This window comes from Sapajus apella, unplaced genomic scaffold (assembly GCF_009761245.1).
Source record: "Sapajus apella isolate SASKATOON/1434 unplaced genomic scaffold, GSC_monkey_1.0 scaffold43, whole genome shotgun sequence".
NCBI classification, from domain to species: domain Eukaryota; kingdom Metazoa; phylum Chordata; class Mammalia; order Primates; family Cebidae; genus Sapajus; species Sapajus apella.
In genome coordinates, this window is record NW_022436983.1 from 4,768,094 (window position 1) to 4,790,630 (window position 22,537).

General features: G+C 40.0%; 1 protein-coding gene and 1 long non-coding RNA gene across 4 annotated transcripts in view; one reads left to right on the forward strand and one right to left on the reverse strand.

The window, feature by feature from the left end:
- Positions 1-22,537, forward strand: part of PEX14 (peroxisomal biogenesis factor 14) — a 150,951-nt gene that overhangs the window by 82,387 nt on the left and 46,027 nt on the right. The window lies entirely within an intron of this gene.
- On the reverse strand, positions 7,655-10,698 carry LOC116566278. Its single transcript, XR_004275825.1, has 2 exons — positions 10,652-10,698; positions 7,655-7,722 (listed from the first exon to the last, which is right to left on the reverse strand). It is a non-coding gene; the product is annotated as an uncharacterized LOC116566278 (long non-coding RNA).

Sequence of the window (22,537 nt, forward strand, 5' to 3'; positions counted from 1 at the left end):
TCCCCTCCCCTCCGAGTGCAGTGGTGCGATCTGGAATCACAGGTGTGCACCACCGGACCAAGCTAATTTTTTTTTGCTTGTTTTTTTGGTAGCGATGGGGTTTCGCCATGTTGCCCAGGCTGATCTTGAACTTCTGACCTCAGGTGATTGGCCTGCCTTTACCTCCTAAGGTGCTGGAATTACAGGCATGAGCCACTGCGCCCAGCCTTCCAGATACCTTTTATTCAGTTTCTTAGTTGTTAACATTTTGCCACCTTTTTTTTGGGAGGGAGTCTTGCTCTATTGCTTAGGTTGGAGTGTAGTGCCACCAAATCTCACTGCAACCTCCGACTCCTGGGTTCAAGCAGTTCTCTTGCCTCAGCCTCCCAAGTAGCTGGGATTACAGGCTAATGCAACCATGCCTGGCTAATTTTTGTATTTTTAGTAGAGACGAGGTTTCACCATGTTGGCCAGACTGGTCTCAAACTCCTGACCTCATGATTCGTCTGCCTTGGCCTCCCCGAGTGTTGGAATTACAGGTGTGAGTCACTGTGCCTGACCCATTTTGCCACTTTTACTTTGTCTCTCACTCTCTACACACACAGATATACACACACATACACACAAACACTTATCTGACCATGTAAAAATAAATTGTAGATATCATGACACTTCACCTGTAATTACTTCAGCATATACCTGCTCAGATAAGGCCATTCTTCCACACATAACCACACCATGTTACCACACTGAAGAAAATTAACACTACTTCCATAAGAGCATCTCATATATACCCCATGTTTAAATTTTCCCCATTGTCCCCACATTACTTTTGTATCTCTGATCCAGGGGACAATCGGGGCTTGTGCTGTGCATTTCACTGCCATGATCTAGAACTGCCCTCTTGTCTGTTCTTGTTTTACTTGTCGTTAACTTTTTTTGAAGAGTTCCAATCAGTTGTTTTATTTAATATCCCACATTCTGTCTTTGTCTCATTGTTTCCTCTTGATAAGATTAAGATTAAACATTTTTGGCAAGAATACCTAATAAGTAATGTTGTGTGCTTATTATTGCATCACAGTAAAAGGTGAGAAATGTCAGATTCTTCCACTATTGGCAATGCAAACTTGATTGGTTAATGAGGTGACTACCAGAACTCTCCATATTAAAGGTACATTTTCCCTTTTGTAATTAACAAGTAATCTGAGAAGTGCTTCTTTGAGAGCATGTTATCTGGTTACTCAACAACCTTTCATTCAATGGTTTTAGCAGCCATTGGAGATTCTTGTTTCAATTAACTGTTTCTTTGGAACTTCAGCAGTTGTGATTATGTGACCGTATTATTTCTTACTTATTATCTATTATTTTTCTGGAAAGACGTTTCTCATCTTTCCTCTTCTGTTTCTTTCTTTTCTCACTTTCATTTAAGTATTATTACATACTTTTTAGTTCAGAGTGCGATAATCTATTATTATCATTTTTGTTTCTTTTTATCAGAGACAAGGTCTCACTCTTATGGCTGTCTTCCTGCCTCCGCCTCCCTAGTAGCTAGGATTATAGGTGTGTACCACTATGCCTGGATAATTTAAAAATAATTTTTTTTTCTTTTTTTTTAGAGACCAGGTCTTATTATGTTGCCCAGGCTGGCCTCAAACTCCTGGCCCTTAGCAATCCATTCTCCTCCCCCGAACACTGCCCCCTGAGCTGCCCCAGTAGCTGGGTTTACAGACATGAGCCACAGGGCCCAGCTGTTTTTCTTTTCCTTTCTCTTTTCTTGTCTCCTTTTCTCCACCCACCCCCAACACATGTGTATGTATCAAAATCAAGATAACTGTAAAATTCTATTATCTGATGTACAGACCGTATTCAGATTTAGTCAATTGTCCTAAATAATGCCCTTTATAGAAAAAGAAAAATAATTTTTCTAGTCCACCATCTGATCCATGATCATGAGTTGCATGATTGTCCTGTCTCTTTACCCCCCTTAATTTGGAACAATGTCCTGCAGTCTTCCTTTGTCTTTTATGGCCTCGACATTTTTGTAGGATGGAGGCCAGTTTTGTACACTGTACTCAATTTGGATTTACCTGATATTTCCTCATGACTAGATTTCATTTGTCCATTTTTGGTAAGAATACGCAGGAGTGGTAGCGTGTCTCTGTGGCAGCATAACAGGACATTGATTTTGATTTGTTCTATGATTTCACTTGGCTCTGTTGGTTGAAGCGTTATCTGCCAAGTTTCTCCATTACAGAGTTATGCTTTTTTCCCTTTATAATTAATAAGTACCTTTTGAGGAGATACTTTGACACTATGTGAGTAGCCCTTTATCAGCTTCATGAACATTGTTAATGATTCCTCACTGAATCAATTATTATGAAGATTGCGGAATCCTCCCGTCAGTTATTATGAGGATTGCCGAATGCTGATTTTTCTAATCCTCTTACTATTGAAATATATTCTTGCTGGTGTAGAACTCTAGATTGGCAGTTATTTCAGCACTTTAAAAATGTTATTTCATTATTTTCTGGCTTCCATTGTCATCTCTCAGTCTTGTTATTGCTCCTTTGAAGAAGATAAGACATATTTTTATCTTCTGGCTGCTTTTAGATTTTTCTCTCAGTCTTTTGCTTTTTTCAAAAGTAGTTTTCCTATGCGATGTTCCTAAGGTGGTTTTCTTTGCAGTTATCCTGTGTAACATAGAATCTTTGAATATCCGGCCTGATTGCCTTCTTAGTTTTACAAAATTATTAATCATATTATTCTTATTATTTGAGACAGAGTCTCTTCCTGTTGCTCAGGCTGGAGAGCAGTGGTGCAATCTCGGCTAACTGCAGTCTCCGCCTCCCAGGTTCAAGCGATCATCCCAGTTAGATGCCTCCCAAGTAGCTGGGATTATAGGCGCCCACCGTCATGCTCAGCTAATTTTTTTGTATTTTTAGTAGAAACGGGGTTTCACCATGTTGGCCAGGCTGGTCTCGAATTCCTGACCTCAGGTGATCCTCCACCTTGACTTACCAAAGTGCTGGGATTACGGGCGTGAGCCACTGCACCTGGCCTGTTACATCTTGTAATATTGTTCTGTCTTGTTCTCATTCTTTTCTCTTGCTTGGACTCCAGTTGTAATTGTGTTAAGACTTTCTTTCCGTGTTCTTTATGTCTCTTTTGCTCTATTCTACATTGTCCATCCTCTTTTCACTTTCTTTACTGATCTTTCAGTTTGCTAATCCTTTCTTCTGCTGTATCCAGTTTGCTGTTAAACCCATCTGTTGAGCTCTTAATTTTAATTATTTGCATTACAGTTACCTTGTTTGCATTTTTTTTGGGGGGGGCAGACAAAGATTTTGCTCTCTCACCCAGACTGAAGGGTGGTGGCACAATCAAGGCTCAAGCCATGCTCCTGCCTTAGCCTCCCAAGTAGCTGGGACTACAGGTGTGTGCCACCACATCTGGCTTGATTTTTTTTTTTTTTTTTTTTGTAGAGACAGGGTGTTTCCATGTTATCCAGGCTGGTCTCAAATTCCTGAGCTAAAGTGATCCCATCTGCCTTGGTCTCTCAAAGTCCTGGGTTTGTAGCATGGGCCACCATGCCTGGCCTGATGCCTTTTAAGTTTAGTTTTATAGCAAATTTCTCTGTTTTGCCTTTTGTTTTGTTGAATAGGTTCTTTTAAAATCTTTGATAAACTTTAACACTGGGATATCTACGAGTTTGGGTTTTTAAAATTCATGTTTCCCCCTTGGTCCTATTTTTTTGTATATCTTAAAATTTTTTATTGCATGACAGTGAATAATTAAGAAGCTGTGAAGATATTATTTTCCTCTGAAGTTTACTTTATGCTTGTGTAAAGTGGGACCATATGAACTTGATATAATCAGGATCTGACCTGAGTCGGATTGCAAGGTTTTAAAAAATAAGTCCGCCTTCCCTGGTCAATCCATGTTCCTAGGATGTAGCCCTCTGTGAGTCCTAGCAAAGAACCTGAAGTTCTTCATGGCTCCTTTTCCTTGGTGGGGTGAACCCTAATATTTGTTTACTGTTGTTGAACTTTTACAGGCTATTTCATCCCAATTAGACGCAGAAAGACCCTCAGTGCTGTTTTGATTCGAATTTCTCTTTTGAAACATAAGAGCCATTTTAATTTCCATATCCACAAGTTGATTATTCATGTATTTTATCCTTTCTCAGGATTAGGAGATTAACATTTTAAAATGGATTTATTATTTTATATTCTCCGCTTTGGATCTTAAGCTCTTGCCTTACTCAATTAAAAAATCGTAACTGGGTGCAATGGCTTGAGCCTGTAATACCAGCTACTTGGGAGGCTGAGGCAGGAGGATTGCTTGGGGCTAGGAGACCCGCCAGGGCAACCTCGTCTTTACAAAAAATACAAAAACTAGATGGGTGTGGCACCACATGCCTGTAGTCCCAGCTGCTCGGGAGGCTGAGGTGGGAGGATCTCTTAAGCACAGGAATTCTGCTCTGTGGACTCCATTTGTTTATTTATTTACATGCCTGTCTATTTATATCTCTCTAGTCCATCTCAAGATGGACAAAAGCTCTGCCTCAGCATTGCATAGGGTATTTGCTCACCTCTCTGCACTTCCCTTCTCTCTGAGGTCTTGGACTCTCAAGTCTTCGTTGCCTTGGCAGCTGCCCAGTTCTTTCAATCAGTTTTGTTTTTCAGTTGTTCTCAGCAGTATTGTTGAACTTTTAACAAGCTGTTTCATCCCAATTAGATGCAGAAAGCCTCTCAATACTGTTTTGCTTTGAATTTCTCTTTTGAACTTAAGAGCCATTTTCATTTCCATATCTACAAATTAACTATTCATGTATTTTTACCCTTTCTTGGGATTAGGAGATTAATGTTTTAAAATTGATTTATAATTTTATATGCTAAGGAAATTAGCCCATGTCTGGGATTTGTGTTACAAATATATGCTATCAGTTTGAAATTTGTCTTGACTTCGTTGATGGTGCTTTTGTCCAGGCAGAATTTTTTTATTTGTCTATCATTTCTTTTAGGACTACTACTACTGCTACTACTTCTTCTTTTTCTTCTTCTTCTTCTTCTTTCTTCCTTCTTCCTCCTTTCTTCTTTCTTCTTTCTTCTTTTTTTTGAGACCGAGTCTCACTCAGTTGCCCAAGCTGGAGTGCAGGAACATGATCTGGGCTCACTGCAACCACCATCTCTTGGGTTCAAGCGATCCTCCTGTCTCAGCCTCCCGAGTAGCTGGGTTTACAGGCATCTGCCATCATGCCTGGCTAATTTTTGTATTTTAGTAGAGACAGGGTTTCATTATGTTGGCCAGACTGGTCTTGAACTCCTGACCTCAGGTGATCCACCCGCCTTGGCCTCCCAAAGTGCTAGGATTACAGGTGTGAGCCACTGCACCCTTTTTGTACCACAGTTAGACTTTCTTGACACTAAAATTACTATTATTATTATTATTATTATTATTTTGAGATGGAGTTTCACTCTTGTTGCCCAGGCTGGAGTGCAGTGGCATGATCTTGGCTTACCCCTACCTCTGCCTCCCTGGTTCAAGCGATTCTCCTGCCTCAGCCTCCTGAGTAGCTGGGATTACAGGCATGCGCTGTAATAATTTTTCATATGTATATATATTTTTTAGTAGAGACAGGGTTTCTCCATGTTGGTCCGGCTGGTCTCGAACTCCCGATCTCTGATGATTTGCCCACCTTGGCCTCCCAATCACGCTGGGATTACAGGCATGAGCCACTGCGCCTGGCCACCAATATTATTTTTTAAACCTCAAGTTGTTGTTGTTGTTTTTAAGTAATCAGGAATTTATTTCAGTATATAGAGTATAAGGATTTAAGTTCAGTTTTTTCCAGCTAGTAAAATAATCCAGCAACCATTATTGCATGGGTTAACAAACTTTTTGGTAAAAAGCCAGATAGTAAATACTTTAAGGCTTTCCAGTTGGTATGGTCTTTCAACACTACTCATTGCCACTGTTGTAGCACAAAAGCAGCCATTGACAGTGTATAAACTAATGAGAAATAAAATTTTATTTAGAGACTGAAATTTGAATTTCATGTAATTTTCATGTATCATTAAATTCCTATTTTTCCTCCTAACTTTAAAAAAACATAAAAACTGACCAGGCACGGTGGCTCACGCCTGTAAGCCCAGCACTTTGGGAAGCTGAGGTGGGTGGATCACGAGGTCAGGAGTTCAAGATCAGCCTGGCCAAGATGCGGAAACCCTGTCTCTACTAAAAATACAAAAATTAGCCAGGTGTGGTGGCGGGCGCCTGTAATCCCCGCTACTTGGGAGGCTGAGGCACGGAATTGCTTGAACCCGGGAGGTGAAGGTTGCAGTGAGCCAGGATTGTGCCACTGTACTCCAGCCTGGGTGACAGAGCGAGATTCCGTCTCAAAACAAACAAACAAAAAAAAACAGCCATAAAAACCATTCTTGGCTTGCAGGCCATCCAGAAATAGACAGTGGGCTAAATTTGTTCCCCTGGCTGTAGTTTCCCATCTCTGCAGTTTTTCTCCACTGATTTTCAATGAAACTTTATCCTGTGTTAACTTCCTGTATGTATCTGGATGTACTCTGTTCACTTGAAATGTTTGTGTTCATTGTCACACTATCTTACATGTTACATTATCTGTTAAAATTAATCTTGCCTCATCATTTTTTCAATTATTTGGAATTTTCTTGGCTATTTTTATTTCTGTATAATTTTCAAAATGAGCTTGCTCAGTAAAAAATGAAAAATAAAGCCTTTTTTTTTTTTTTTGAGATAGTCTTGCTGTGTCACCCAGACTGGAAGGCAGTGGCATGACCTTGGCCCACTGCAACCTTCCACTTCAGGAGGTTGAAGTGATTCTCCTGCCTCAGCCTCCCAAGTAGCTGAGCTTATAGGCACACACCACAAAGCCTGGCCAATTTTTGTATTTGTAGTAGAGGTGAGATTTTGCCATGTTGGCCAGGAGGGTCTCAATCTCCTGACCTCACCATCCACCTGCCTCAGCCTTCCAAAGTGCTGGGGTTATAGGCGTGAGCCACCGTGGCCGGCCTAATTTTCTCATTTTTTTGTAGAGATGGGTCTCACTATGTTGCCCAGGCTGGTTGCAGACTCCTGGGCTTGAGTGATCCTCCTGCCCTAGCCTCCCAAAGTGCTAGGATTACAGACATGACCCACTGTACCCAGCCATGTATCTTTTTTTTTGCTACTTTGAAAGGGATGTATTCTTTCATCCTGTCTTTCAGCCAGTTCTTTAATTTGAAGGCAATTTTTATATACCGATTTTGCTACTTATATTGTTTATTGTATGTTAATTCATACCAGGTTTTCCAGGTGCTATATGGAAATAACGCTCTCCCCTCTTCTTTTCCATTGCTTTTATCTATTACTACTTTTCTTGCCCAGTTCCATCAGTGAATACCTTCAGAACAGCGATAAATAAAACTGATGATTGTGAATGTATGACCTGTTCCTGGTTCTAAATAATGTGCTTTTATATCTTTTTTTTTTTTTTTTTGAGACAGAGTCTCGCTCTGTTGCCCAGGCTGAAGTGCAGTGGTATGATCTTGGTTCACTGCAACCTACACCTTCCCAGTTCTTGCAATTCTCCTGCCTTGGCCTCTGAGTAGCTGGGACTACAGGCAAACGCCGCCACGCCCGGCTAATTTTTTGTATTTTAGTAGAGATGGGGTTTCACTGTGTTGCCCAGGCTGGTCTCGAAGTCCTTAGCTCAGACAATCCGCCGGCCTCAGCTCCCAAAGTGCTGGGATTACAGACGTGAGCCATCATGCTTGGCCTTTATATCTTTTTAATAAAAGATGACGTCAGCCTTGGAGAGTGACACTAACACATTTGCACAAGTAGATACTCGTTGCCCCCACTCCCACCGACAGATCATCATATTGAGGAAGTATTCCTGTATTCTTACTGTGTTAAGAGTTTTTACTAAGAATGGATATGGAATTATATCTAATGCCCTTTATCACTTACAGAAATAATCATATAATTATTGTCTTTTGATCTAATAATAATAAGTATATTAATAGATAATAGCAAATCATGATTATATTATTAGTATGAATTCCAGCCAGTTGTAGGGTAGTGTTTTTTTAAATGTGCTAGATTCTATGTGCCATTATTTTATCCAGCAGTTAGCAGAATAGCCATAAATACGTGTTCATGCCCTCAGAGATGATGAATTTGTTCTTGCCTTTGTGTTCATGTTTATGCCTTTATGTTCAACCCCTCAGACATCATGAATTTGAGGATATTTGGACAAATTAAAGTTTTTTTTGTTTTGTTTTTGAGATCAGAGTCTTGTTCTGTTGCACAGGCTGGAGTGCAGTGGTGTGATCTTGGATCACTGCAACCTCCACCTCCTGGGTTCAAGTGATTCTCATACCTCAGCCGCTCGAGTAGCTGGGTTACAGGCACGCATCACCACACCTGGCTAATTTTTGTTCTTTTTTGTAGGGACGGGGTTTTGCCATGTTGGCCAGGCTGGTCTTGAACTTTTGACCTCAAATGATCTGCGCAGCTCAGCCTCCCAAAGTGCTGGAATTTACAGGCATGAAATAGAGATTGATGGAGATCTAGTTTGTTTTAGTAGTATCGGATACATTAAATACTAAACGGTGCTAATATTATAAATACCAAATTTAAATCATTATAATACTAAAACAATATTTATACTTTAGTAAAATCATAAATACTAATTATAATAAATGTGTAAAGTATGTAACTATTTTTCACAACTGAGCCATGAAGTATGTGATGGTTGTGCTTTCTCTTTTGTAAAATATTTTTTTCATGGAGTTAATGGGCTCTATTTGGGGATGGGGGTAGTTTGCTTAGCTATGTACTTATCACTGATTGATCCTCATTCAGCTCAGGCTGTAAAATTCCCCTCAGCACCATCAGAGACGTCAAGCAACTTATTGTTTTCTTGGTGCCATTTCTGGAGCCCTCTGCTCGCTCTCCCGCAGCAGTCTGGGCTGCGCTCACTAGACCTGTTCCCCAGCTGTCAGCCTTTCCCTACGACTCTGGGAAGACCCGTTTTCCCTCTCCTGTGGTTGAGTTCTTGTCTTCTGACTTCCATGTGTTCTTTCTTGGGTTGCTTCTTTGGGTTGGTGGAACAGATCCTTCAGTAGCTTCTTGAGAAGGTGTGCATGGGAGGTAAGCTTTTTTAGATCAAGTATCTGAAAATATCTTTAATCTGCCTTCATGATTTCATCTTTAGGTTGGCTGGATTTAGAATTCTAGATTGGAAATAATTTTTTATTAAAATTTGGAGGACACAGCCTATTGTTTTCTACTTTTTTGTGTTGCTGCTGAAAAGTCTGAGGTCATTCTGATTCCCAATACTTTCTTTCTTTTTTTTTTGAGACGGAGTTTCGCTCTTGTTACCCAGGCTGGAGTGCAATGGTGCGATCTCGGCTCACCGCAACCTCCGTCTCCCGGGTTCAGGCGATTCTCCTGCCCCAGCCTCCTGAGTCGCTGGGATTACAGGCACGCGCCACCGTGCCCAGCTAATTTTTTGTATTTTTAGTAGAGACGGGGTTTCACCATGTTGACCAGGATGGTCTCGATCTCTTGAACTCGTGATCCACCCGCCTCGGCCTCCCAGATTCCCAATACTTTCTATACGAGCTGTTTATTTCCCTCTGAAAGCTTTACCTCTTGTCTTTATTCTACATATTCTGAAATTTCACAGCAATGTACACAGGAGGGTCTTTTTTTTTTTCTTTTTTTTTCCTCTTTATTTACGAGAGGATCTTTTAATACGAAATGTTCTTGTATTATTTCTTTAATAATTTCCTCTCTTTTGTGTTGTATATCGTTTTTTTAGAACCTCTGATAGTTGAATGGTAGATGTCCTGGTTAGACCCTCAAGTATTTAAGAAAATATATTTTCTTTTCTATATTTTATCTTTTGTGCCCTACTTCGTATGTAATGTCTTCTAATATTTTATAATTTTATCTTCCAGTATTTTTCCTGGGCATTGAAAAATTTTCTGCTCTCAGGTGTTTAGTTTATGAGTGCCCTTTCTTTTCTCTGAGTGTTCCCTTTTTTCCCCCCATATTCTGTTCTTGTTTCATTGATGCAACATTATTTTTTTTTCTTTGAGAATTAATTTCTGTTTCTCCCAAGTTTTTTTTGGTTTGTTTTTGGGTGGCTGTTTTCCATTTTAAAGTTTTCTGTTTTCCCTTAAATGTCTGGTGATCCTCGGTTATCCAGTGTTTACGACAGAGGCCCTAAAAAACTCGTTGGAGCATCTCTGGGCACGAGTCCTTCTGAACGTGTAAGCGTTAAGATGACAAAAATCAACCAGAAGCATGTGTTCAAGCTGCTATGTCTAACTGGAAGTTTCTTTGGAAAAAATTTCAACAGGTTTTTTTTGTTTGTTTGTTTTGTTTTGTTTTTGTTTTTGTTTTTTGAGACAGTGTCTTACTGTGTTGCCCAGGCTGGAGTGCAGTGGCATGGTCACAGCTCACGGCAGCCGTGACTTCTCGGCTCAGGTGATCCTCTCACCGTAGCCTCCCAAATAGCTGGTACCACAGGCACATGCCACCACTCCTGGCTAGTTTTTGTATTTTTTTTTTTTTTTATAGAGATGAGGTTTTGCCATGTTGCCCAGGTGGGTCTCGAACTTCTGGGCTCAGGCAATCCTCCCACCTCAGCCTCCCAAAGTGTTAGGATTAGAGGTGTGAGCCACTGTGCCTGGCTTTCAACAGTTGTTTTGACATACACAATTTTCACTTTGTACACAACTTTAGAATATGATTTTCAGCTAAGATGTGATTCCATTTTATGTTCCAGATATTAACACGAATTGTTTGGTGGGAATGTATGTTACTTTTCACTTCTGATGCCTTTAAACTTTTCTGTTTTTTAAAAAAAGTATTTCCAAAGAATGTCATATGGTATTTACCAGGGGCTGGGGGTGGGGGTACAGGGTTTTGTTGTTTATAGTGGGTACACAGTTTCAGTTTTGCAAGATGAAGAGTACTGGAGATGGGTGGTGGTGATGTTTGGACAACAGTGTGAGTGTACTTAATACCGATGAACTATAAGCTTAAAAATGGCTAAGATGAGCTGGGCATGGTGGCTTACGCCTATAATCCCCGCACTTTAGGAGGCCAAGGCAGGCGGATTGCTTGAGCCCAGTAGCTCGAGACTAGCTTGGGCAACAGGGTGAAACCCCGTCTCTACTAAAAATACAAAAATTAGCCAGGCATGGGGGTGGGCACTTGTAATCCCAGCTACTCGGGACGCTCAGTTGGGAATATTGCTTGAACTTGGGAGGCTGAGGTTGCAGGGAGCTGAGATCACGCCACTGTACTACAGCCTGGGCAATAGAGTGAGACTCCATCTCAAAAACAAAGCAAAACAAAAAAACAATGCCTAAGATGGTAAATTTTATGTGATGTATATTTTGTCATAATTAAAAAAATTTCAAGGCCAGGCATGGTGGCTCATGCCTGTAATCCCAGTACTTTGGGAGGCCAAGGTGGGTGGATGACCTGAGGTCAGGAGTTCAAGACCAGCCTGGCTAATGTGGTGAAATCCCGTTTCTACTTAAAAAAAAATAAATAAATAAATTAGCTGGGCGAGGTGGTGCGTGCCTATAATCCCAGCTACTTGGGAGGCTGAGGCAGGAGAATCCCTTGAACTCAGGAGGCAGAGGTTGCAGTGAGCCGAGATTGAGCCATTGCACTCCAGCCTGGACAACAGGAGCAAAACTCCATCTCAAAAAAAAAAAAAAAATTTTTTTTCAGTTTTTGAATGTTCATAATAGGAAAAAAATGAAGGGAGTGAGTTTTCATGTTCCCTTCAACCATCATCAGTTTATAGGATATCCGGAAAAATGGAAACAGAACACCAAGCTTCCAATTTATGTAGTGCAATCAGATTGCCAGATACTGGGCATAAGTTAGAGTTTTACTCAGCTCTTTCCTCAGATTAAGGATTTCCTGAAATTAACGGGTTGACAGATCCAGCTTGTTAAACTGCTTACTAGATTACATGGCAAAAATGGTATCTTTCTTGTTTACTGACCTATCTCCCACACGTCTAATGTAGTAAGCTCTCAATAATTACATGTTGATGAATAAATTAATGGGATATGCCAGTATTCCAAAAAATTGTGCTGGAGTAATGATACCTTTACCTTAAACACATACAAATAAGGAAGATAAATCTATAAAGCACAAGAAAAATGCAGGAGGATGTCTCCATGACCTTGGAGTAGGCAAAGATTTCTTAATTAGGTCACAAAGCCCACTAACCATAAAACAAAAAGGATGCTACATCCAAATCAAACACTTCTATTCATGAAAACTGTAAGAAGGCAAAAGGACAAGCCATAGAGAAGATATTCATAATGTAGTCATGTGTCACTGGATGACAGAGATACGTTATAAGAAATGTGTCACTAGACAATTTCATTGTACAAATATTATGGACTATACCTGCAGAAACCTGGAGAGTATAACCTACTGCATACTTAGGCTATCAGGTATAGCCTATTGCTCCCAGACTACAAACCTATACAGCATGTTACTGAAAAGGATACTGTAGGCAGTTGTAACACAATGGTACATATTTGTGTGTCTGAACATAGAAAAAGGCAATGCATTGTGCTGCAACTATGGTGGCTGTTTAAAAAGCTGGCGTTTTCTACTAAAGTTAAGTACGTGCTTGTTTTGTGACCTAGCAATTCCATTATTAGACATAAACCCAAGAGAAATGGATGCATCTATCCATAAGAAGATGTACAAGAATGTATGTAACAGCTTTATTTAAAACAGCCAAGGCCAGGTGTGGTGGCTCACGCCTGTAATCCGGCACTTTGGGAGACTAGGGTAGGCAGATCACTTGAGGTGAGGAATTCAAGAGTAGCCTGGCCAACATGGTGAAACCCCATCTCTACTAAAAGTACAAAAATTAGCCGGGTGTTGTGGCACGCACCTGTAATCCCAGCTACTCAGGAGGCTGACGCAGGAGAATTGCTTGAACCTGGAAAGTAGAGATTGCAGTGAGCTGAGATCCTGCCACTGTACTTCAGCCTGGGAGAGAGAGAGAGACACACACACACACACACACACACACAAAACCTAAGGGGGACACACACACACATATACACACACACACACACAAAACCTAAGGGGGAAATGTCCCATCAACAGAAAAGTGGGTTGTTTATGAAACACATACACAGGGAATATTATATAACAAGAAAAAAGAATAAATTGCTGGTCAGTGCAGTTTCATGAATGAGTCAAAATTCTGTCAAAAAAAAGCCAGATATAAAATAATGCATATATGTTTATGAAGTTCAAGGACAGGCAAAATGAATGCTGATGATCTGTTAAAGTGGCACCTCTGGAGGAGGGTGTAGACGCTTTATGGAGTACTGGGAGATGTTCCAAATCTTCGTATGAGTGGTTTTTACACAAGTATATGCATATGTTCAATTTCTTCAAGCTTTGTGCTTAAGATTAGTGTGATTTTGCATATTTAACCATGTATATTCTCCCAGCTTTTAAAAATTAGAGATACTCATTATTAGACTAGAGGAGAATAGGACTTAGAAACTGGAAATCACATTCAAGGGGAAGAAAAGATGATCAGCAAAGGTTAGGAGAGAAAAAAAAACGGGAGGTGGTAAACACAATGTATAATCATGGGATTTAGGAAACCCCCTATTAAAGGACAGATCTCAAACTCAGTAAAACCTGAAGAAAAAACAAAGGCCAGTTTTATGAGTAATGAAGAGACATAGCTAAAATAAAACAACACAGGAAAGTTGAAAATAAGGGATGGGCTGGATACAGTGAGCAAGTGCAAATCAAAATAAACAGAATTGGCCAGGTGTGGTGGCTTACACTAGTGATCCCAGAGCTTAGGGGGCTGAGGCGGGAGGATGGCTTGAAGCCAGGGGTTCGAGACCAGCCTGGACAACATAGTGAGACCTCCCCATCTCAACAAAAAAATTCATAAAAGATGAACCAGGCATGGTGGTGTGCACTTGTAGTCCCAGCTGCTCAGGAGTCTGAGGGGGGAGAATACCCCCTTGAGCTGTACTCCTAGGCAACAGAGCAAGAACCTGTCTCTTAAAAAAAAAAAAAAAGGAAGAAAACAAAAAAAGGAAACAATTTACAATATTAATATTAGGCTGATTAGAAATTCAAGGTTAAAATATTAAAATGAATGCGATGTCAGTTTGTACCATTGCAAAGTTTGGCATACCTAGAAGATATAATAATCATGAAACTTGTTGCACTTAAATACATTCTATCAAAGTATATGAAGTGAAAACTATTAGAAATATAGAATAATTTAGGCCAGGCGTGGTGGCTCACGCCTGTAATCCCTGCACTTTTGGGAGGCTGAGGAGGGTGGATCACCTGAGGTTAGGAGTTGGAGACCAACCTGGCCAACGTGATGAAATCCTGTCTCTACTAAAAATAAAAAAATATTAGCCGGGCATGGAGGCAGGCATCTGTAATCTCAGCTACTCGGGAGGCCTGAGGCAGGAGAATCACTTGAACCCAGAGGGCAGAGGTTGTGGTGAGCTGAGATCATACCACTGCACTCCAGCCTGGGTAACAAGAGTAAAATTCCATCTCAAAAAAAAAAAAAACAAGAAATATATAAGAATGTAAAACTACATAGTTGAAGATATTAACATACTTTAGAATTTAATCACAGGCAAAAAATAAATGAGAATATGAAATAATTAGATAACAATAAACTTGTTATATATATAAATAAATGCCATTTTATACATGTAAAACAGGGAATATTAAATTTTTCAGCATCCATGGTACATTTATAAAAAGTTGTTAATTAGCCACAAAGAAAAATTCCAGTAAAGTCCAAAGGGCAGAAATCACATAGCCCCTGATTCTCTGACCATATGGCAATAAAACTAAAATTTACAATAAGAAGCCCTGCAAAAAAATTTGGCCATTTGGAAAATTTAAAACACTCTTCCGCAGAATTCCTTTCATCTACTTTGTTTGGATTTTTCTGATGTTCTTCTAGCTTCTTGAGATGAGTACTTAATTTATTCATTCATTCATTCATTCATTCATTCATTCTTTCTTTCTTTCTGTTTTTTGTTTAAAGGAATTAGAAAAAAAAATGGTGAATAGCATTGTCTGATATTTTCTCAAAATGGATTCCTGAAATGCAGAAGTATTGACTCATAGAATATGATCATTTTAAGACTCTGGGCACACAGTGATAGTTTTCCGAATAGGGCATAGTAGTTCCTTCTCTAGGGGATGAGGGTACCTGTCTCAACATGCTGTTTGAGTATGATCACTGAAAAAGGAGAAAATAACAACAAAACAGCCTTTTCATATTATTTTCATTTGTATCTGTTTAGTAACAGTTGAACTTTTAAAATATGTTTACCTCAGAAATGTTTATTCAGTCCTTCCTCCCATTTTCTACTGCGATATTAGTGCTTTACTTATTGATTTTTAAATATCCTTTATATATTAAGAATATTAATTCTTTGCCATGTTTGCAAACATTTTCCCCACTGTTCCTTGTCTTTTATGTTTTTTAATATATAAAAGTGATTATTTTCACATAATCAGATCTATCAATCTTCTGCTATCTCCTCTATTATTTTTATGGTAAGAGATTCCATCCCCATAATTATTAAATAATAATAATTACAGTAACAGCTAACATTTATTGAGGGCTGGTTATGTATCAGGCAATAAGCTAAGTCCCTTATTTTATTTAATCACAAAAACCCTACAAGGTAAGTATTTTTTATCTTCTTGCAATTGAGAGAGAAACTAAGGAAAGAGATGAAATAGTTTGTCCATAAACACTGAACCCGTGATGTTCAGTATTCACCCACATTTCATTTTAGTTTTTATGGTTTATGTTTTTATATTTAGCTCTTTAAACCTGAAATTTGTGAAATAGTGTGAAGTGAAGCTCCTTTCAGACATTACTTTTTCCCTGACTATCCTTCAAATGAATAAATCATTTTTCTCTCTCTAGTTGTTTAGTATGCTTCCTCTATTATATATTAAATTTTAATACATAACAAGGTCTCTTTCAGGGATATCTGCTCTGTTTTTATTGACCTATACACTCTTACACAAATGCCACAATGTTTTAATTGCTGTATCTTTTTTTTGAGATAGAATTTCGCTCTTGTCGCCCAAGCTGGAGTGCGCGGTGAGATCTCAGCTCATCGCAACCTCTGCCTCCCAGATTCAGGTAATTCTCCTGCATCAGCCTCCCAGGTAGCTGGGATTACAGTTGCCACCACGCCTGGCTAATTTTTGTATTTTTAGTAAAGGAGGGCTTCACCATGTTGGCCAGGCTGGTCTTGAACTCCTGACCTCAGGTGATCCATCTGCTCCAGCCTTCTAAAGTGCTGGGATTACAGGCGTGAGCCACCATGCCTGGCCTAATTATAGTATCTTTATTATCAGTTATAATATGTACAAGAATAAGGCTCACTTCATGATCCTTCTCTTTAAAAAACATTCTGAGGCCAAGCATGGTGGCTCATGCCTGTAATCCCAGCACTTTGGGAGGCCGAGGCGGGTGGATCACGAGATCAGGAGATCAAGACCAGCCTGGCCAACATGGCAAAACCCATCTTTACTAATAGTACAAAAACTAGCTGGGCTTGGTGGCGTGTGGATGTAATACCAGCTACTTGGGAGGTGGAGGCAGGAGAATTGCTTGAACCCAAGAGGCAGAGGTTTCAGTGAGCCAAGATTGTACCACCGTATTCCAGCCTGGGTGACAGAGTTATACTCTGTCTCAAAAAAAAAAAAAAAAAAAAAAAAATTCCGAGAGTTCTTGGCTTTCAGTAATGATGGAGTAGCTTATATCAGAATAATACTCCCAACAATAACAAAAATAAATTTTGGACACAATATTTTAAAAACATCGTTTGTAGGTACTGGGGAGCCACCAAAAGCAAGCAGAAAATGAAGTGAATGTAATTCTTGAAAGAAAAACCCCCATCCAGGGGACCTACCTTTATAAAGCTTTTTCCTTGATGCACTCCCCAGTCCACCAGGTGCTAGCAAATAGAGCTCAAGCAGAAAGCTGTGTCATATTGGTTTGAGGAATTGGGGGATGGATTTTGAGACTGTCAGTGTGTCTGGAAATTGAAGATGGCAATCCTAGAAAGAGAACCATACGGGGGATCACCCCAAACTCTGCATATAAACACCTTTCACATGCTAGACTAACTGCTGAACTGCCCATGCATAGATGAAGTGTCACAGATTCCAGCACATATTTCAGTAGCTGCCTGCTATGGGAGAGAGAGAATTTGGAGTTGGAGTCTTGTCAAGTTAGGGGAGATTTGAGACACCTTGGACTTTGCTTTGAAATCCCAGAAGGGCTACCCCTTAGTGGCAAATACTACCTCCCAGGACTATGGCATTTTCCCTAGGACTAAGGGCAAAACAGAAATAAAGCATAAAAGTGAGCCTGCATCAGATCTCCAGTGATTTAACTGCCTACTGGAATAAACTTAATTCTGCAGAAGAAAACAGAATCCAGAGCCTCTGCAAACTATCACCTTCAACATGCAGTATAAAATTTAAAAATTACTAGCCATTGGAAGAAACAGGACCCTGTGAACCTTACTGAAATGAAAAGTCAGTTAATAGAAATAGATTCACAGATGAACTAGAACTTTATGAAAAAATATGTTAAAATAATTTACATGAGGCCGGGCGCGGTGGCTCAAGCCTGTAATCCCAGCACTTTGGGAGGCTGAGGCGGGCGGATCACGAGGTCAGGAGATCGAGACCATCCTGGTCAACATGGTGAAACCCCGTCTCTACTAAAAATACAAAAAGTTAGCTGGGCATGGTGGCGCGTGCCTGTAATCCCAGCTACTCAGGAGGCTGAGGCAGGAGAATTGCCTGAACCCAGGAGGCGGAGGTTGCGGTGAGCCGAGATCGCGCCATAGCACTCCAGCGTGGGTAACAAGAGCGAAACTGCGTCTCAAAAAAAAAAAAAAAAAAAAAAATTTACATGAAAAAAATGGGTGAGAGGGTAGAGATAAGGAGTTGCAGTGGAGATAAGGAAGTTGTAAAAAAGAACAAAATATAAATCTTAGAACTGGAAAACACAAAACCTGACACTGAAATTTCCCTGAATGAGAGGCACAGCAGATTGGGCACAATGGAAGGAAGGATTAGTGAACTTGACAACAGGTAAGCAGAAATCATCCAAACTGAAGTATGTAGAGAAAAAATACCTGGAATAAAAAATAGGAGCAGAGCCTTAATGACCTGCAGGGCAAAAATCAAACTGTCTAACATAGGGTAACCGCTGTACTCCCCAAAAGGAGAGAAGAATGAGGCAGAAAAATATTTGAAGAAATGTTGGCTTGGAAATTTCCAATTTTGATTAAAGTAACCTCACACAAACAGCAGCCCGGGAAGTGTGGCCAATGACAAGTAGGGTAAATGCAAAGCAAATTATATCGAGATGTATCCTAGTGAAACTGCTGAATATTAAAAATAAAGAAAAAGGGGCCGGGTGCGGTGGCTCACACCTGTAACCCCAGCACTTTGGGAGATCACGAGGTCAAGAGATGGAGACCATCCTGGCCAACATGGTGAAACCCTGTCTCTACTAAAAATACAAAAGAATTAGCCGGTTGTGGTGGCACACACCTGTCCCAGCTACTTGGGAGAGTGAGGCAGGAGAATCGCTTGAACCTGGGAGGCGGACGTTGCAGTGAGCCGAGATCGTGCCTGGTGACAGAGCAAGACTCGATCTCAAAAAAATAAAATAAAATAAAATAAAAAATAAAGAAAAAGGGAACAAGGATCAGAATTATGGCTGACTCATACAGAGACAGTGTAGCGCACTGGACAATGGAATGATGTATTCAAAATGGCCAAAGAACAAAGATGCTTAACCTAGAATTCTCTGTACAGTGTAAATATCCATGTAGGAAAAATAAAGACATCATAAGATAAAAGCTGAGATAAATTGTCACCAGTAGACATACATTTAATAAATATCCAGTGTGAGATCTTCCCATTGAAGAGAAGATAATACTGTTTCAAGAAAGAGAAATATGTTAGGAATGGGTTCCCGATCCAGACCCCAAGAGAAGGTTCTTGGATCTCACACAAGAATTCAGGGTGAGCACACAGTGCAAAGTGGAAGCAAGTTTATTAAAGTAAAGGAATAAAAGAATGGCTACTCCATAGACAGAGGGCTGCTGGTTGCCCATTTTAATGGCTATTTCTTGTTGATGTGATAAACAGGGTGCATTATTTATGCTTTCCCTTTTTAGACCATATAGGATAACTTCCTGACGTTGCCCTGACGTTTGTAAACTGTCATGGGGATGGTGGGGGTGTAGCAGTGAGGACGACTAGGTGTTACTCTCGTGGCCATTTTGGTTTTGGTGGGTTTGGGCCAGTTCCTGTACTGCAGCCTGTTTTATCAGCAAGGTCTTTAGGACCTGCATTTTGTGCCGACCTCCTGTCTCATCCTGTGACTTAGAATGCTTCAACTGTTCTGGGAATGCATCCCAGTAAGTTTCAGCCTAATTTTATCCAGCTCCTATTCAAGATGGAGTTGTTCTGGTTCACATGCCTCTGACAATACTGGATGGAAATTTGGGTCTTCAGGATAAAGAGCAGTGGGAATGTTAAATACGTAGGAAAATATAAAATACTATTTTATTTTTATTCTTCAATTCTGTAGAAGTCAGTTGACTAAAGCAGTAGCAACAACGTAGTGTTAGATTTATAATATACTCATATATTTATATGTAATGAACATTTTGTAACAGTAGCACAAAAGACAGAAGGAAGTGTAAATGAAATTAAGATTCTTTTTTTTTTGAGATAGGATCTCACTCTGTTACCCAGGCTGGCCTGCAGTGGCGAGATATCTGGACTCACTGCAACTTCCGCCTCCCGGATTCAAGCGATTCTCCTGCCTCAGCCTCCTGGGTAGCTGGGATTACAGGTGCATGCCACCACGCCTGGCAAATTTTTATATTTTTAGTAGAGGCAGGGTTTCACCATGTTGCCCAGGCTGGTCTTGAACTCCTGAGCTCAGGTGATCCGTCTGCCTTGGCCTTTCAAAGTGTTGGGATTATAGGCATGAGCCACTGTACCCGACCAAGATTCTTAATAAAATGTATTATTAATAGAAATAAAATAATACAGTATGGTACATACAATTATATGTATCATATTAAAGTTCTTAATATGTAACATGGTGTAATATTAATTCAGAGTAGACTGCTAAATTGAGAATGCATATTGTAATCCCTAAAGGGACCACTTAAAAAAATGCAAAGAAGTATATCTAAATATCCAAAAGAGGATACAGAATGGACTACCTAACATTCCTAATTACTCTTTTTTTCAGTCCATTATTTTTATTCATCAAGTTCATATGCTGCTTATATATGCCAGGCATTGATTTATAAAAGTAACACCTTATTTAATCTTTATAACAACTTTATTCTCATTTTACAGATGAGGGACCTGACTCATAGCTATTAAGTGTCAGAGCCAGGATTGAAACATAAGCCACTTTTTCCCTGATTTTTGCTTTCAGCCACTGTGTTATGCTTCTAGTGGAGGAAACAGCTGACACATAAATTAACAAATGAGAGTCCTATTGCTATGAGCTACAAAGGAAAAGAACAGTCTTCTACATCTCAGTACGGGTTCAACCAGAGAAGCAGAACCAATGGGAAATATGTATGCTGTTGTCACATCTGAGGCTGGAGCTTGAGGTCTACGTGGCAGATAGTCAGGAAAGGAAGATTAAGAGCAGTCTGGAATCCCACGAGGGCAGAATGAAACCTGTTTCCATTCTTGTTGCCTCTGACCTTGGTGTTAGGAAAATCCTTGTTATTCTATTTTTCTGAGGGGGGATGGAGTCTCACTCTGTAGCCCAGGCTGGAGTGCAGTGGCATGATCTGGGCTCACTGCAGCCTCTGCCTCCCAGGTTCAAGTGAATTCTCCTGCCTCAGCCTCCCAAATAGCTAGGATTACAGGCGCCCACCACCACGCCCGGTTAATTTTTGTATTTTTAGTAGAGATGGGGTTTCACCGTGTTGGCCAAGCTGGTCTCACACTCCTGATCTCGGGTGATCCACTGCCTTGGCCTCCTAAAGTGCTGGGATTACAAGCTTGAGCCACTGCACCCGGCCAGTTCTTGTTATTATTTGTTGTGCATTCTCCCAGATAAGCTTGAGGAACATCTGAGATAATTTAAAATAATTGGGATTTTAATTGAAATTGTGTCAAACTTATAAATTAATTTGAAAAGCCTTTTTCATTTGTCTTATTTCTCTGCAACATTTCTTTATATTGCTCTAACATTCTATAAGACTATAGTAATTTTATATTTCTCATGGCTACTGTGAAAGGAGTTTCTCTTCATTTTATTTTTTAATTATTGCTGGTACATAGGAGTACTACTGATTTTTAAATTTTACATGTATTCTATATGTTGCCACCCCACCCAACTTTCTTATGATTAAATAAAATTTTATAGGTATATGATCAGTCGATTATTTTGTAAACTTGTTTCTAATTCATAAGACATTTTAATTTTATTTCCTGCCTTATTACATAGGATGAAACCCCAAGAATAATGTTAAATGTGACTGATGACAGTGATAATGAGCTTTAGGATAAATAACTTTTTTTTTAAGATGGAGAAAAAGGGATTATCACCAAGTGCTACGAATATATCTTACAGCTGTTGAAAATCTGCAATCCATTAAGAACCAGTATGCTTTATTCACGTTTACTCACACATTGAACAATTATTTGGTGAATGCCCACTATGGGTTGATCAGTATTTTAGGTTTTGGGAATACAGTAAGGAATAAGGCAGAGAATAAAAATTCAACAACATTAAAATCCTCAGAAAACCATGTAAGATAAAAGAAAGGTCACAAAACCATCCATGTTTGGCAACCAGAGAAGTATTATATAGATAGTAATTGCTGTAGAAAAGTACTTCCACCTAGGGTGATCAGAGGCTTTGGTGATGGAAGCGATAACCCGGAACAACTGACAGGCTCTGAGTGTGTTGAGAAGAAGCTGCCCTGATGGCTGGAACATCAGCGGTAGAAGACTGATGCCTGACTCTCCAGAGTATAAGGCATATCAGGTGCTGAGGAATAAATTAGTTCGCTTTAGTACAGGGTGAATATGTGGTAACAGGTATTTAGTTTAGTTTAGTTTTGTTTTGGGATGCAGTCTCACTCTGTTGCCTAGGCTGGAGTGCAATAGTACGATCTTGGCTCACTGCAGCCTCCGCCCCCCGGGTTCAAGCCATTCTCCTGCCTCAGTCTCCTGAGTAGGTGGGATTAAAGGTGCCTGCCACCACGCCCGGCTAATTTCTATATTTTTAGTAGAGATGGGGGTTTCACCCTGTTGGCCAGGCTGGTCTTGAACTCCTTAACCTCCAGTGATCCACCTGCCTCAGCATCTCAAAGTGCTGGGATTATAGACCTGAGCCACTGCACCCAGCCTGGTAACAGTTTTTATACTTACC